Source organism: Camelus bactrianus, chromosome 17 (genome assembly GCF_048773025.1).
Source record: "Camelus bactrianus isolate YW-2024 breed Bactrian camel chromosome 17, ASM4877302v1, whole genome shotgun sequence".
Taxonomy (NCBI): Eukaryota; Metazoa; Chordata; class Mammalia; order Artiodactyla; family Camelidae; genus Camelus; species Camelus bactrianus.
The window spans coordinates 3,628,821-3,643,400 of NC_133555.1; the positions used below are offsets into that span (position 1 = coordinate 3,628,821).

The 14,580-nt window shown below is 39.9% G+C and overlaps 1 protein-coding gene across 7 annotated transcripts in view; it reads left to right on the forward strand.

The window, feature by feature from the left end:
• The first annotated feature begins 1,549 nt into the window (after window positions 1–1,549).
• Window positions 1,550–14,580, forward strand: part of TMCC1 (transmembrane and coiled-coil domain family 1) — a 180,272-nt gene continuing 167,241 nt past the window's right edge. For 5 of the 7 annotated variants that reach the window (XM_074344284.1, XM_074344283.1, XM_074344280.1 and 2 more), the window contains exons 1-2: window positions 1,550–1,701; window positions 13,487–13,724. The gene's annotated coding sequence lies outside the window, so the exon portion shown is untranslated. The remainder of the gene's footprint in view (window positions 1,702–13,486; window positions 13,725–14,580) is intronic. The other 2 variants (XM_074344281.1, XM_074344285.1) reach the window with 2 other exon arrangements.

Sequence of the window (14,580 nt, forward strand, 5' to 3'; positions counted from 1 at the left end):
CTCAAAATCACAAAGTTTTTTTTTTTTAACGTTTTCTTCTAGAAATTTACTTAATAGTTTTAGCTTTGTGGGGAGGGTACAGCTCAGTTTAGAGTGCCATGCTTAGCATGCACACGGTCCTGGGTTCAATCCCCAGTACCTCCACTAAAAATAAGTAAATAAAACCTGACTATCTCCCACCCTCCACCAATTTTTTTAAGTCTAAAAAAAGCGTGTGTTTAAAAAATAATTTTAAGGGTGGAGGGTATATAGCTGAAGTGGTAGAGTACATGCTTAGCATACAGAAGGTCTTGGGTTTAATCTCCAGGATCTCCTCTGAAAATAAATAAGTAAACCTAATTACCTCCCCCTCCAAAAAAAAAAAAAAAACCCTAAAAATAATAAACTTTAGCTTTTACGTTTATCATCCATTTTTACTTTCCTCAAGGGCCTCCTCCAGCGCTCCTCAGATCAGTCAATGCATCCCCACCAACCTTAAATCTAAGAGTCAACCTTGCCACCTCCCTGGCCTCAACCTTCAGCCAATCTGTCATCAAGTCCTGGTATTGTACTCCCTGAAAAGTGCTCTATCGCCACCAGTCTACCCTGCCTTGACGTTAAGGCAGCCTCCTAACTGGTCCTCTGCATCAGCCCACACACTCCACTCCGCATTCAGTGCTCTTTCAGCGCCCCATTCCAGCCAGGCCAAGCTCTCATCCCTTGGACATAGTCAACTCCTTCCAAGTCAGCCTTCAGATTTCAGCCTTCAGATCTTTGACTGAGTCAATCTCCGTCGCCCCTCCTCCAATACCGGTTCTCTTAGCACAATGTACCTCTCAGAGGAGACTTTACTATCTGCAAACTTTAATTTTGTGTGATTCACCTTTTAACGTTTTCTGTCTCCACCAGATCTAACTTCATGACTCTGTTTATCCCCACTTTGTACTTCCAGTGACCCGTACATGGCCTAGCACTCGGAAGGAGCCTCGATACATATAAAAGACGAACGAATAAATTAGGAAAATGGAGTAATAGAGGGATAGGCTGATGGCTGCTTGTGTTCTCTTCGGTGGTAATACCGGACGTGAAACAGTAACAGCCCCTGCTCTCTTAGAGCCCCGCGGCGGCCTAACACCTGCTGGATGCGAGGAGGAAAGGCCTCGCGATTGAGGGTGGGGAGAACAGGTGAGAGACCGGAGAGGCCGTTAGAAATCCATTCACACCTGAGTTGATCTGGGCCTTCGCTGTGCAGGAAAAAAGGGCCCGGCCGGAGGAACTTAGTTGCCCGAGCTCTCGCCGGGAGGAGCCCACCTGCAGCAGCCCCAGGCCACCTGCTGCGGATCCGCTCAGCGCCCAGCGGCCGCGTGGGTGGGCGGGGGCGGGGCCACGCCTTCCCCGGCCGTCCCCGCCCCTTCAGCGTGCGCGCCCCCGCCGCCGCCTCGCGCTTGCGCCGCGGGCCGGGGGCGGAGGTTGTGGGTGGCGGCGGCGGGCGCGTGCGCTCTCGTCCCCTCGCGCCGGTTCGCGCTCCCGCGCCGGGACTGAGGCGGCGGAGGCGGCGGCTGCGGCGGCAGTGGCGGCTGAGGCGGCGGCGTGGGGGGAGGGCCGGGAGGGGGGTGGTTGGGGGGGATGGACCTGGCGCGGCGGCTGCAGCGGCAGGAGCCGGTGCTTGAGCCCGAGCGACGGCGCTGGCGGAGACACCGGCTTCTCCTCCCCTCCCCGCCGGTAAGTGAGTGCCCCCGCCCCGGACGCTGGCGGCGGCCGCGGCCCCTCACGGCCTCTCCGCCCCGGGCGGGGAGAGTCGTGAGGGGAGCGTGGCCCCGCGGCGCCGCCGACGCGGGCCCGGCCTCCCGCTCGCGGCCTGGCGCGGCTCGGACCCTCGGTCTCCCCCGTTCGGGGCTGAAGCCCCGGGCCTAGGACTCAACCCCCAGCATCCCGCCGGGCCTCTTCCCTCGCCAGGCCCGTTCCGCTGTCATTTTGACCCTGGGGTTCCTCCCCCCGCCGCCTCACTTCGCCATCTTCGCAGCACCCCTCCAGGGCCGCGGGAAGGGAGGGCTGTGAGCACCTGGGCCCAGGCCCAGGGACTGTTTGGAATCTGGCTCTGGTGGGGTCTGTGGTCTCACGAGCCCTCGCTCGCCCTGGCGCCCCCAGAAGTTGGCCACTAGGGCTCAGCCATTGCCACCTGAAACCAGTTTTGCACCTTTTGTTTTGATTTTGAACTTGTCGTTTGAGGGGAGGAGGCAGCCTGCTGCACTGGGAAAGGGGAGAATAGGAGGTGCGCGGTGGGATGTGAATCTAGGCTGGCTGGCCTTGGCCCCAGGTGCCTTCATTAACCCTTTTAGGAAGAGAAAAGGGCCTCAGTGAGTTGCACATTCCCTGAAAGTCCAGAGATCCTCTAATAGCTTGCAGGCTTTAGCCTTTTCAGCGTAAGCAAAGGTGTGTGTAGTGTTTGTCCAGGGTTGTTTGGTTTAATCCCTAACACTGATGGTGAACATCCCCCAGGTGAGTCTGTCGCAGAGTTTCTTGAAGCAGCCCGCTTAAACTGTTGGCTAATCCCCCCTCTCCTTTGGTGACACCTTACACATTAGTCTTGGTAGATCGTAGCCACTGCTTTTGCAGGCTGCCTTTTCATCTTGACTTGCCATAGAGGAAAGGAAGATGAACACACACATATACTAACCCAAAATGGTTGCTATAAGTCTGACATACTTATCAGAGGTACCTGTACCATAAGCATCTCTATGAAAGATCTGAATTCCTAAATTATTAAAAAGCAGGTAGCTGCTTTACAGTAAAACTTTGATTTGCTATGCCTTTTGACCAATGTCTTATTGGAAGTTATTGATTAAACCAAATTCTTGTCTTTGAAATACAAGTATAGAAATTGTTTCAAAGCGTGGAAGGAAAAGAACCTTATGAAAATGTTAATGTGTTAATGACAGGATTCCTCCAGAAGGTAGATATATTCTTTCTCCACTTGTAGATTAGAAGGGTGAGACTCGAATTATGAGTAGGTGGTAGTTTTACTAGTGTATGTAGCAAATGCTGCTTATAGGTGAGATTTTAATGCAACAATACCTTGTCCTCTATCAACAGAGTTGGCTTGTATTTCTTTTGAAATCACACACCCACTCTCTGGCTAGTATAGAAAGATTAAAAAGCTGCTTCTGGTCTGTGGGCGGTAACCTTTTAATTTCTAAAAAGTTTTCAGCTGCTTACAGAGTAGATTGCTAATCAACAGCATAGGAAGAATTCAGCTATTAAAAATTTATTAGCATGTGATCTAGATCATTTAAAATCACGAGCTTTTATTAAGGTTTGTCAAGGGGTGGATGCTGTGTACTCTGTATAGGAAATGAGATTTCTCAGAGTATTTGCATCTTCATATAAACAGAGGCACAATCAGTTGACAGTGTTATGACACCTTACAGTAGTTGAGAGAATTTTTTATGAGCACACAAAACAGTACAATGTGGTGAAGAAACTCAGTGACCTGGACTAGTTGGTGACCACCATTACTTTAAACTCTTTGCTTCTCCTCTCTACCGGAATATTCCCTTTTTCTACAAGAGTTCTTATGCCTATCATATATGTACAAAACCTGTAATGGCTGAGGGCTGAACTCCTCAGGGTGACATTTATGGATCACTCATTAATTAATTAATCAAACGTTTATTGAACCCTTACTTGGTTCCAAGATTTTTTTCTGGGTAAGTAGTGGGCTATAGTGAGGGGGAAGTCCCTGCCCTCAGTGAGCTTTATTCTGTGTGGTGAGAATGAGGATAGCAAATAAGCAGATAGAGGTAATTTCAGATAATGCTGTAAATCAGTGATTAGCAAACTTTTTCTGTAAAGGATCAGAAAGTATCTATTTTAGGCTTTATGGGCCGTACAGTCTCTGTTGCAGCTACTCAGCTCTCTTGTTTTCGTGTGGAGCAGCCACAGGCATACATAAACTAGTGTGTTTGTGTTTTCATTAAACTTTGGACACTGAAATCTGAATTTCATACAATTTTCCACTGTCAAAAAATGTTAAAATTATGCTCTTGATTTTTTTTCCCCCAACCATTTAAAAACATAAAAACCATTCTTAGCTCATCGGCCATATAAAAACATGAGGCAAGCTGGATTTGGCCTGTGGTCTGCCCTTTATAGAAAAAGTTTGCTGATTCCTTATATGAACCATGAAAATAAACGAAGCTGATGTGATGAGTGAGTGATTGGTGGAGGTGGTGGGGAGGCCTCACCAAGGAGAAGATTTGAGTTGTGGCCCCAAAGATGGAAGAGCTTTTCCTGGCAGATGAAATAGCAAACGTCTGCAGACGGAAATAAGCATCCATGTTCCCCAGCATTGAACTTCTCCCCATACCATATCATTCTTGCCTTTGTTGTTCTCAACTAGGTTGCCCTCCTGTCAGGTTTTAAAAGCCTACCCATTATAGAATCTCAGAGTTGGAAGAGATCTTAGCTTCTTACCCAATTGCTCTCTTCTCATATGTTCTCAGTGATTTTTCAGCCTCTGTTTGAACAGCTTTGATGACAGAAAATTCATTACTTTGAGGTAGCCTGTGCCATTTTTAGATAGCTCTAATTGGTTAGAATGTTCTTCTACATGTTGTAATAGGATTCAGCCTCTCTACCTCCTTTTCCTGATGCTGCCTTATGGTGCCCACGGAGTAAGCCTGCAGTACGGTTGCACCTCATCCCCAGGATTCAGTTCTGAAATCAGTGCTTGAGACAAAATCATATAAGATGAAAACTATACTTGAAAATTCCTTAAACTGCTTAAAAAGCATAGTGTGCATGTTTTTGCATATATAGTTGTATATAATTCTTATGTATTTTACAAACTGAGAGTCAGTGAAGGAAGGAGCAAGAGGAAAAAATTATGTAGATATGTAGGCCTTCAAATAATTTTACCTTTCTTTTGTGTATATGTTTTTATTGAAGTATAATCATTTTACAATGTATCAATTTCTGGTATACAGCATAATGCTTCAGTCATTCATGAACATATATTTGTTTTCATATTCTTTTTCACCATAAGTTATTATAAGATATTGAATATAGTTCCCTGTGTTATACAGTATGAACTTGTTGTTTACCTATTTTGTATATATTATTCAGTATCTGCAAATCTTGAATTCCCAATTTATCACTTCCCACCCTCTTCCCCCTCTGGTAACCATAAGTTTGTTTTCTGTGTCTGTGAGTCTGTTTGTTTTGTAAGTAAGTTCATTTGTCTTTTTTTTAGATTCCACATATAAGTGATATCATATGGTATTTTTCTTTCTCTTTCTGGCTTACTTCACTTAGAATGACAGTCTCCAGATCCATCCATGTTGCTGCAAATGGCATTACTTTATTACATTTTATGACTGAGTAGTATTTCATTATATAAATATACCACAACTTCTTTATCCAGTCATCTGTCGATGGACATTTAGGTTATTTCCATGTCTTGGCTATTATAAATAATGCTGCTATGAACATTGGGGTGCATGTATCTTTTTGAATTAAGGTTCCCTCTGGATGTATGCCTAGGAGTGGGATTGCTGGATCATATAGTAAGTCTATTTTAAGTCTTTTGAGGAATCTCCATACTGTTTTCTGTAATGGCTGTACCAGACTACATTCCCACCAACAGTAGGAGGGTTCCCTTTTCTCCACAGCTTCTCCAGCACTTATTGTTTGTGGACTTTTTAATGATAGACATTCTGACTGGTGTGAGATGACACTTGTAGTTTTGATTTGCATTTCTCTGGTAATTAGCGATATTGAGCATTTTTTCATGTGCCTATTGGCTATTTGAATGTCTTCATTGGAGAATTGCTTGTTTAGTTCTTCTGCCCATTTTTGGATTGGATTGTTTGTTTTTTTATTATTAAGTTGTCAATTTTACCTTTTAAAAGAGCTATCAAATCCTTATCAGAGAGTGGGAGATGGTGGAGAATTTTAATATGTTTTTGCTTCCTTACAAGGTTAATTTTATTGTATTTATGCATTAAGCTTCTTATTGTATAAATATAAAACATTAATATGTATTTGTTGATGTATTGTGAATATTAAGTGAGGTAATATATATGTAAGCACCTGGCACATGGTAATTGGTCAATAAATGTTTGCAGGATTTGAATCTAAATTTCTGCTTCATTGGACTCACATGCACACTATCCTTTGAAAAGTTATAGAGAAGAACTTGGCCACCTGCTTCCTGTCTTTCCAAATTGGCATTTCCTGTTGTGGCTCTGTAGAGCAGCTGTCACTCTCTCTGTCCTTGAGTGTTAGTCACATTCTACCAGAGGTCAGCTAGTAAGTTAAATGGGCATATGATGTAACTCTATTAGTTCTGCCACATGACCCTTGAAGCCTTTGAGCACTGCTATTATGTCTCTGATTTCGCCTTCACTTTTCAGGGCTAAATATTTTCATTTCTTTCAAAGTTTTTCCTTATTCTTCACCCTTCTGATTCTTGTATGTATCCTAGTTTATCATTGTTCTTTTTTACTTTGGTACCCTGAAGTACATTTTAAGGTACAAACTCAAGTTTTACCTCCTTGATGAAGTCTTCCCTTATAATTCTAGACCTTCTCTATATTCCTAAACACTTTTATCTGTACTTCTCAATTTAATATTTTTTATTTTTGTATTTTATTCTTCTTTCATGAGCATGTACTGTACCTCATGACGAGACAGGAAGCTTCTTGAGGTCCAAGACCATGTGTAAATATTTACAATTTTCTAAAAATAAACTTTTAAAATAAATGTTTTATTTAAAACAGCATTAGATTTAATGAATTATTGTGAAGATAGTACAGAGAGTTCTTGTCTATCCCACACCCAGTTTCCCTTATTATTAACATCTTACATTAGTGTGGTACACTTGTCACAATTAGTGAATCAATATTGATACATCATTAGTAAGTCTGTACTTTATTCAGAGTTCCACAGTTTTTTCCTTAATATCCTTTTCTGTGTTCCAGGACCCCATTCAGGATGATACATTACATTTAATAGCTATGTCTCCTTAGCTCCTCTTGGTTAAGGCAATATGTCCAATTTTCCTTGTTTTTAATGATGTTGGCAATTTTGAAGATAACTGATCAGTATTTTTGTAAAATGTCCTTCAATTGGGATTTGTCTGATGTCTTTCTAGTGGTTAGACTGATGTAATGTGATTTGGGAAGGAAGACCACAGAGGTAAAGTGTCATTCTCATGACATACCAAGAGTACATACTATTGACATGACTTATCAGTGTTACTGTTAGCCTTGATCACTTAGCTGGAGCCATTGTAAAGCTGCCCCTTTGTTCCTCCCTTTCTATACTGTACTCTGGAAGAAAGTCACTATGTGTAGCCCACACTTAATGAGCGGTGAGTTATGTTCCACCTCCTTAAGGATGGAGTATCTACATAAATTTCATTGCTCAAACTGTTGCAGCTTTGACCATTGGGAGTTCTTTCAGTTGGCTCCTGTTTCCCTTCCCTTTGGCATACTCCCATGGTTATGTGCGTGGGTGAATACTTTCTTGCAACATAAAATGCTTCAGGCTCATCTTTTATATATCATGCTCCAGTCCTATAATCAGTCATTTTTTTCCGGGACCTCTAGTTCCTTTTGTTGAAAAATGGTATTACAAAACCTAGATCTGGGTGCTTGATGTGCTAGTTGCTACCAGAGTATTGTTGCTTCTAGGCCCTCTGAGTAACAGATCAGGGAAGATAAGTGTGTATACATTAAGCTGTATATATATACACATATCTATAATTATTTCCATATGTAGCCAATTTTCTCTATATTAAGCTAAACATGAATTCATACTGATATCTCCAACTCTGATTCCTTACCACATGGATCATTCTAACCCTTCCACTTCACCAGTGAGAAACCTGGCTCCTGCCCTCTGGCATCCATTTACTCAATTCTTCAGTTCTAGTATACATGTGTAGTGTTTGCACAATTGTTAATCTGTCCCCCTGAGGGAAAACTTTATCAACTAGAGTAAAGTGCTTATGAATAGTTCTTTTGCCTTTAGTCTACAGACTCCACTTCCTTCCGTCATTACTTAGGGGTCAGCACCTTATTCCTCCACTCACAAATGAGGTTGTTTCACCTTTGAAATAGATTTAGATTGTTTTGTCACATTCTGCATTCCATGCTGAGATTCCCTTACCTCTCAAATGATTTTTTAAAATTATTTGTTTTTGTGTTTTTTTTGTTAAAGTATAGTTGATTTATTGTTAAAGTATAGTTAATTTCTTAATTGTGTCTAAATAATAATCCATTGTGTGAATACACAGCATTTCGTTGATCCACTCATCAGTGATATACATTTGAGTTGTTTCCGCTTCTTGGCTGTTATGTGTAGTGCTGCTGTGAACATTCATGTGTAAGTTTTTGTTTGAACATGTTTTGGGTTTACAACTAATGTACTTCTTTTGATACATTTTATTTTTATATTGAAAGTAAAGTTACACGATGGTTTACTTGGGTTTAAGTGCTGAAAAAGTGCTACTTTCTCAGGGCATGATGTTTATCAGTGGATCCTGAAATCACATAATTTTCCCGTTGTCTTTACAGAGTAAAGAATTTTGGTCCAGTCACTGTGAAGTTGGATTATAAGATCTGCTTGTGGCCTCAAGGAGTTTCTGAGTGTATACATTGTATTTGACGTTATGTATTCAGAGGGATAGTAGGCAGGATTCCCATTCTGTGATCTGTTTGGCATCAGTGATACTGCAGAGGTTTTATTCTTATCAACCGCATTCCCTCTGAGGTTTGGACTATAATAGAGTGGCATTAAACATTAGTGTTTTCTTTCTCCTATTTCAGTACCCAGCTCCGAGCTTCGTTTTGCAGTTATTGCTTTGACACCTTTGCTTTGATAGATTTGTTTTCCTCTAAAAGACTTCGCCAAAGTTTTCTTCTTTTTATGCTCAACATTGCTATTAAGTGTGGAAACACAGATCAGAGCCACAGTGAGGTACTGCTTAACACCTGTAGAATGGTTGCTTAAAAAGCAAAAGAAAACAAAACCAGAAAATAACAAGTGTTGGTGAGGATGTGGGGAAATTGGAACCCTTGTGCACTGTTGATGGGAATGTAAAATGATGTAGCCACTGTGGAAAGTCGTATGAAGGTGCTTCAAAAAAAATTAAAACAGAATTAATATATGATCCAGCAGTTGTACCTTAGAGTATCTACCCAAAAGAATTAAAAGCAGGGTCTTGAGCAGAAATTTGTACACCCATGTTCACAGCAGCATTAATCACGATAGGTAAAAGGTAGAAGCAACCCAAGTGTCCATCCACAGATGGTAGATAAACAAAATGTGTATAGACAGAGTAGAGTATTAATTCAGTTTAGAAATGAAGGAAATCCTGACACAGTCTACAATGTGGATGAACCTTGAGGACATCATGCTCAGTGACAATAAGCCAGTCACAAAAAGACAAATACGACATGATTCCACTCATATGAGGTCCCTAGAGGAATCAGATTCATAGAGACAGAAAGTAGAATGGTGTTTGCTAGGCACTGGGGGGAGAGGGATGGGAGTTATTGTTTAATGGGGTTGGGATTTCAGTTTTGAGAGATGAAAGAGTTCTGGAGATGGATGGTGGTTTCACAGCAGTGTGAATGTAATTAATTCCACTGAACTGTACATTTAAATGGTTATGTATATTTATGTATACATATTATGTTATGTACATAAATTTTATGTATATTTTACCACAATGGGGAAAAAAAAAACCCTCCATGAATACTCAGCTTAAAAATAGATAAATTAGAGCTCATGCTTAGGATGCAGTAGGTCCTGGGTTCAATCCCCAGTACCTCCTCTAAAAATAAATAAATAAACCTAATTACACCCCCCCCCCAAAAAAAAACACTAAAAGAAAAAATTAGTTCTATACTGAAAAAATAAAAAATTTTCTGCTTTGGCCAGTTTGGGGTAACCTGACTAGTTCATCAAAACCTAATATTTTTCAGACTTCTTGAAAGTAAGGAACATTCTTTGCTATTTTTTGTAGCTTCTGGGTTACTTTGGGATTTCCTGGAGATGATGGAAAATTAACAAATTATATATTAACCAACATCATACTTTTTTCCAGGGAACTTCACTGTAGGCCAACCCTTTAAAAGGGTTTGTGTAATAGAACACAGCCCAGTGAACTAAAGATATTTTAATTTCACTTCTCTGAAAGACTGTTACTAGACACATAGCTTGTACTTTGGGACTTCTTTTTGTAAAAATAGTAATATTGACTCTGATTACAGTAATTTGTGATAGGTAATGAATTCTTTTAATCAAGTTATTTTGGAAGACAGATATTTTGGAAGATACATGTATTATGATACATGTATCTCATGTATCTCTTTAGTGCTTTTCTTAATTTTAGTATAAATGAGTCTGCTATCTCATCATAATAAAAGTTTTTGTCAAGTACTATATGTGTATTCTGTACCATTTCCAGTGCTCTTCATTTTCTGTGTAATTCTAGATTTCTCCCTGCTACGTTTTCTTTCTGAAAGAAGGACTTCTTTTACCATTTCTTGTGGTACAGATTTGCTGGTGATGAATCCTTTCAGTTTTTGTATGTCTGAAGAAGTTTTTAATTTGCCTTGATTTATAGAAACTGTTTTCACTGGATATAGAATTCTAGGTTGAGAGTCTTTTTTCTTTCAGTACTTGAAACGTATTGCTTTGCTGTCTTCTGGGGTGCTTCCTTTCCAATAAGAAGTTGGCTGTCATTCTTATCTTTATCCCTCTGTACAGAATGTGTGGTTGTTTTCTTCTGGCTACCTTTTATTTTTCTTTCAATTTTAAAAAATTCTAGTATCGGGTGAGGGTATAGCTCAAGTGGTAGAGTGCATGCTTAGCATGCATAACGCCCTGGGTTCCATCCCCAGTACCTCCTCCAAAAATAAATAAACCTAATTACCCCCCCCCCACATTCTGGTATAATACACATAAAATTTACCATCTTAACTATTTTTAAGTGTACTGTTCAGTGGTATAAGTTACGTTTGTTTCATTGTTCATCCATCATGGCCATGTATCTCCAGAATTCTTTTCATCTTGCAGAATGAAATGCTATACCTATTAAACAGTAATTCCCCAGTCTCCTCACCCCCAGCTCTTCTCAAATGACAATCTACTTTCTGTCTTTATGATCTTTAACTACTCTGAGTACCTCATATAAGTGGAATCATACTGTATTTGTCTTCTTATGACTGGCTTATTTCACTTAACATTGTGTTGTCAAGATTCATGCATGTTGTAGCATACATTGGAATTTCTTTTTAAGGCCAAATAATATTCCATTGTATGTATATGCCACATTTAGCTTATCCATTCATCTATCATTGGACACTTGGGTTGTTTTTATGTTCTAGCTATTGTGGATGCTGCTGCTATGAACATAGGGTGCACAAATAATCTCTTTGAGATCTTGCTCTTTCTTCTCTTGAGTATGTACCCAGAAGTGGAATTGCTGGATCACATCGCCATTCTGTGTTTAAATTTTGAGGAATTGCCATACTGTTTTATATAGTGGCTGCGGAAATGTGGAATGTTTTACATTCCCACCAACAGTGCATAAGAGTTCCAACTTCTCCATATTCTTGCCAGTATTATTATTTTCTTTTCTGTTTGTTTGCTTTCTGGATAGTAGCCATCCTGATGAGTATGAGGTGGCTTCTCATTGTGTTTTTGACTTGTATTTTCTTAATAAGTTATGTCGAGCTTCTTTCATTTACCAGTTGGCTGTTCATGTATCTCTGGACAAATGTCTACAAGTCCTTTGCCCATTTTGAATTGGGTTGGTTGGTCTTTGTGATTGTTGAGTTGTAGGCGTTCTTTCTATATTCTGAATATCAGTTACTTAAATATTTTCTCCCATTCTATATTCCTATGGCTGCTTTTAAGATTTTTTTTCTTATCTCTGGTTTTAAGCAATTTGATTTTAATTATTCCTTGTTGAAGTTTTAATTTTCTTCATGTTTCTTGTGCTTGGTGTTTGTTGAGCTTCTTGTGTCTGTGGATTTATAGTCTTCATTGAATTTGTAAAATTTTTGAATATTATTTCTTCAAACCTCTCTCCCCCAGGATTCTAATTATACGTACATTATTAGGCTTCTTGATTTTGTCCCATAGCTCACTGATGCTCTGCTCTTTTTGCTCAGTCTTCTTGTATTCCAGGTTCCATTTTGGATAGTTTCTATTGTTATGTCTTTACATTACTAATCTTTTCTTCTGCATTGTCTTTATCTACTGTTAATGCCATTCAGTGTACAGTTAACCCTTGAACATTGCAGGTGTTAATCCACATATAATTTACAATTGGGACTAGATAGGGAGGTACCACGATGGCAAGTAGAGAGGCTCACAGCTCGCCCTCTCCCACAAATAGACCAAGAATTACATCTACAGACCCACTGAATCTCACAGAACGCCTACTGAATTCTGGCAGAACGTCTGTCTGTTCAAAATACAGGAGGATTCCTCACAAAAACTGATAAACCATAAGGTTATACTGTAGCACAGGGAACTATATTCAATATCTTGTAGTAATCTGTGGTGAAAAAGAATATGAAAACGAATATATGTATGTTCATGTATGACTGAAGCATTATGCTGTACACCAGAAACTGACACAACATTGTAAACTGACTGTACTTCGATTAAAAATATATGTGTGTAAAATTGGCCCTCTTTATCCAGAGTTCCTCTGGATCCTTGGATTCAACCAACCATGGACTGTGTAGTAAGGAATGTTTACTATTGAAAAATAATCACATATGAGTGGATCTGCACAGTTCAAACCTGTGTTGTTTGAGGGTCAGCTGTATTTCATTTTAGGCTACCATATACTCTGTAACTGTAGTAGGTAGAATGCAGTGATGTGGCCGGTGTTAAGAAATAGTACCTTAATTTGCTGCCAATATGTAACAGATTCCTAATTCAGTAAGATACCTAACAAGGGTACACAAAACCATCATCTGTCAAATTAACTTTGATGTCCCTCAACTTACACATTAACTTTGCTTTTCTGCCAGGCCTACATATGTATTTTTGGCATGGTTATTCTATATTTTCTGCTGACCTAGACGACTGCATTGGTAGTTCTACAGTATTTGTTTTATAAGGCTCCGGAGTGCTTGGTGTTTTTGCCAGACTATCTAATAATACTTAACTGTGTTTCTTTGATTATATGGTATGACCATCATCTTGCTATAAAAATATGAAATAGATTTTTATATTCTCTTTAATACACTCCTTGTTATTCATCAGCTGGTTTGTGTGCTGAAATGTACCTTTGATTGCTGCTGTCATTGATAACCTCATTGCCAGCTGGACTTGGCTGCTGTATTACTTCCATGTGATCTTCTAATGTTCACTATTTCAGCTTGAAAAATTTTGCTGACTAACAACTGGTAATTGTTTTCCGGCCAGATATCTGCATTTAGTAGTATTTGTTTCTCTTCTTGCTCCTCTGTTCCAGCAGGTATTGCTGTCTTGAGGAGACACACCCGTGGTTAGCACTCTCTGCAGATGCTGACAGTTGGTGAACATAAGATTTAGAAGACGGTCTCCATCTTCCAGATTGGATCTCTCTTCATGTGGATCTTCTATTTCTATGTCTTTTTAAACAACAAATTTTTTGGAAACATTTTGGATTACAGCTGTTCATCCTCATCTATGTAAACAAAGGAAAGCTATTGTGCTGGGATTTTGAGGAGGTATGTCTTTTTTTGTTTTGCAAAATTGCATCACTCAGGCATTCAGAGCAGTACTAAATCATAATATAACATTGACTCTTGGCAGAACTCAGTTCTCATTCATTCATTTGTTCCATTTTCCTTTCTCCCATTCTTTTTTCTAGCAATTGTCATAGCTCAATAAGAACTTTCTTGATGTGCAGTGTAACAAGCTCATTTCTTACATTCTTTGTGAATGTCATTGGACTCTGGGTTAGCCTTTTAAGTAGCAGGAAGCAGTTTGAATTCTTATTCTTCAAGTTGAGATTGTGACTTTGGTGAACTGAGTTTGTTCCCATTCTGCATAGACACCGGGTGGTTTGGGAGAGCTTAGCATCTTCAGTATAGTATATGGCTGTGTGATTTTATAGTCTGGTTTAGTATCGTTTGCAAGAGGAGGTGTGATGTTGTGGATTTTTGAACTAAAAATCAAGAGACCTCAGTCCCAGTTTTGACATTATTACAGCTATGCTTTGAGAGTTAAGGTATGTTTGTTTTCTTACCTCTAAAAGTGTTATTGTTACTTGCTTTACATGAACCTCACAGGACTGTTGAGGATCAGATGAAAAAATTTGTGTGGAAGAGTATTATATCAGTATAAAGGATTGTTACTGCATTGCGGAGAGATGGAGGCATCCCTCTCTCTACCCCTGCCCTTGATGGAGGCTCTGGGGCTTGAACCCAGGACCTTGTGCAGGCCAGTACATGCTTTACCACTAAGCTATACCCTCCCTCCAGCATATCTCTTTTTTAATCACTCAAAGACTCAGATTTTTTTTCTGCAAACTTTTTGATGGTATAGGCCTGTCATGAATCTGACTTTTAAATCTTCATACTT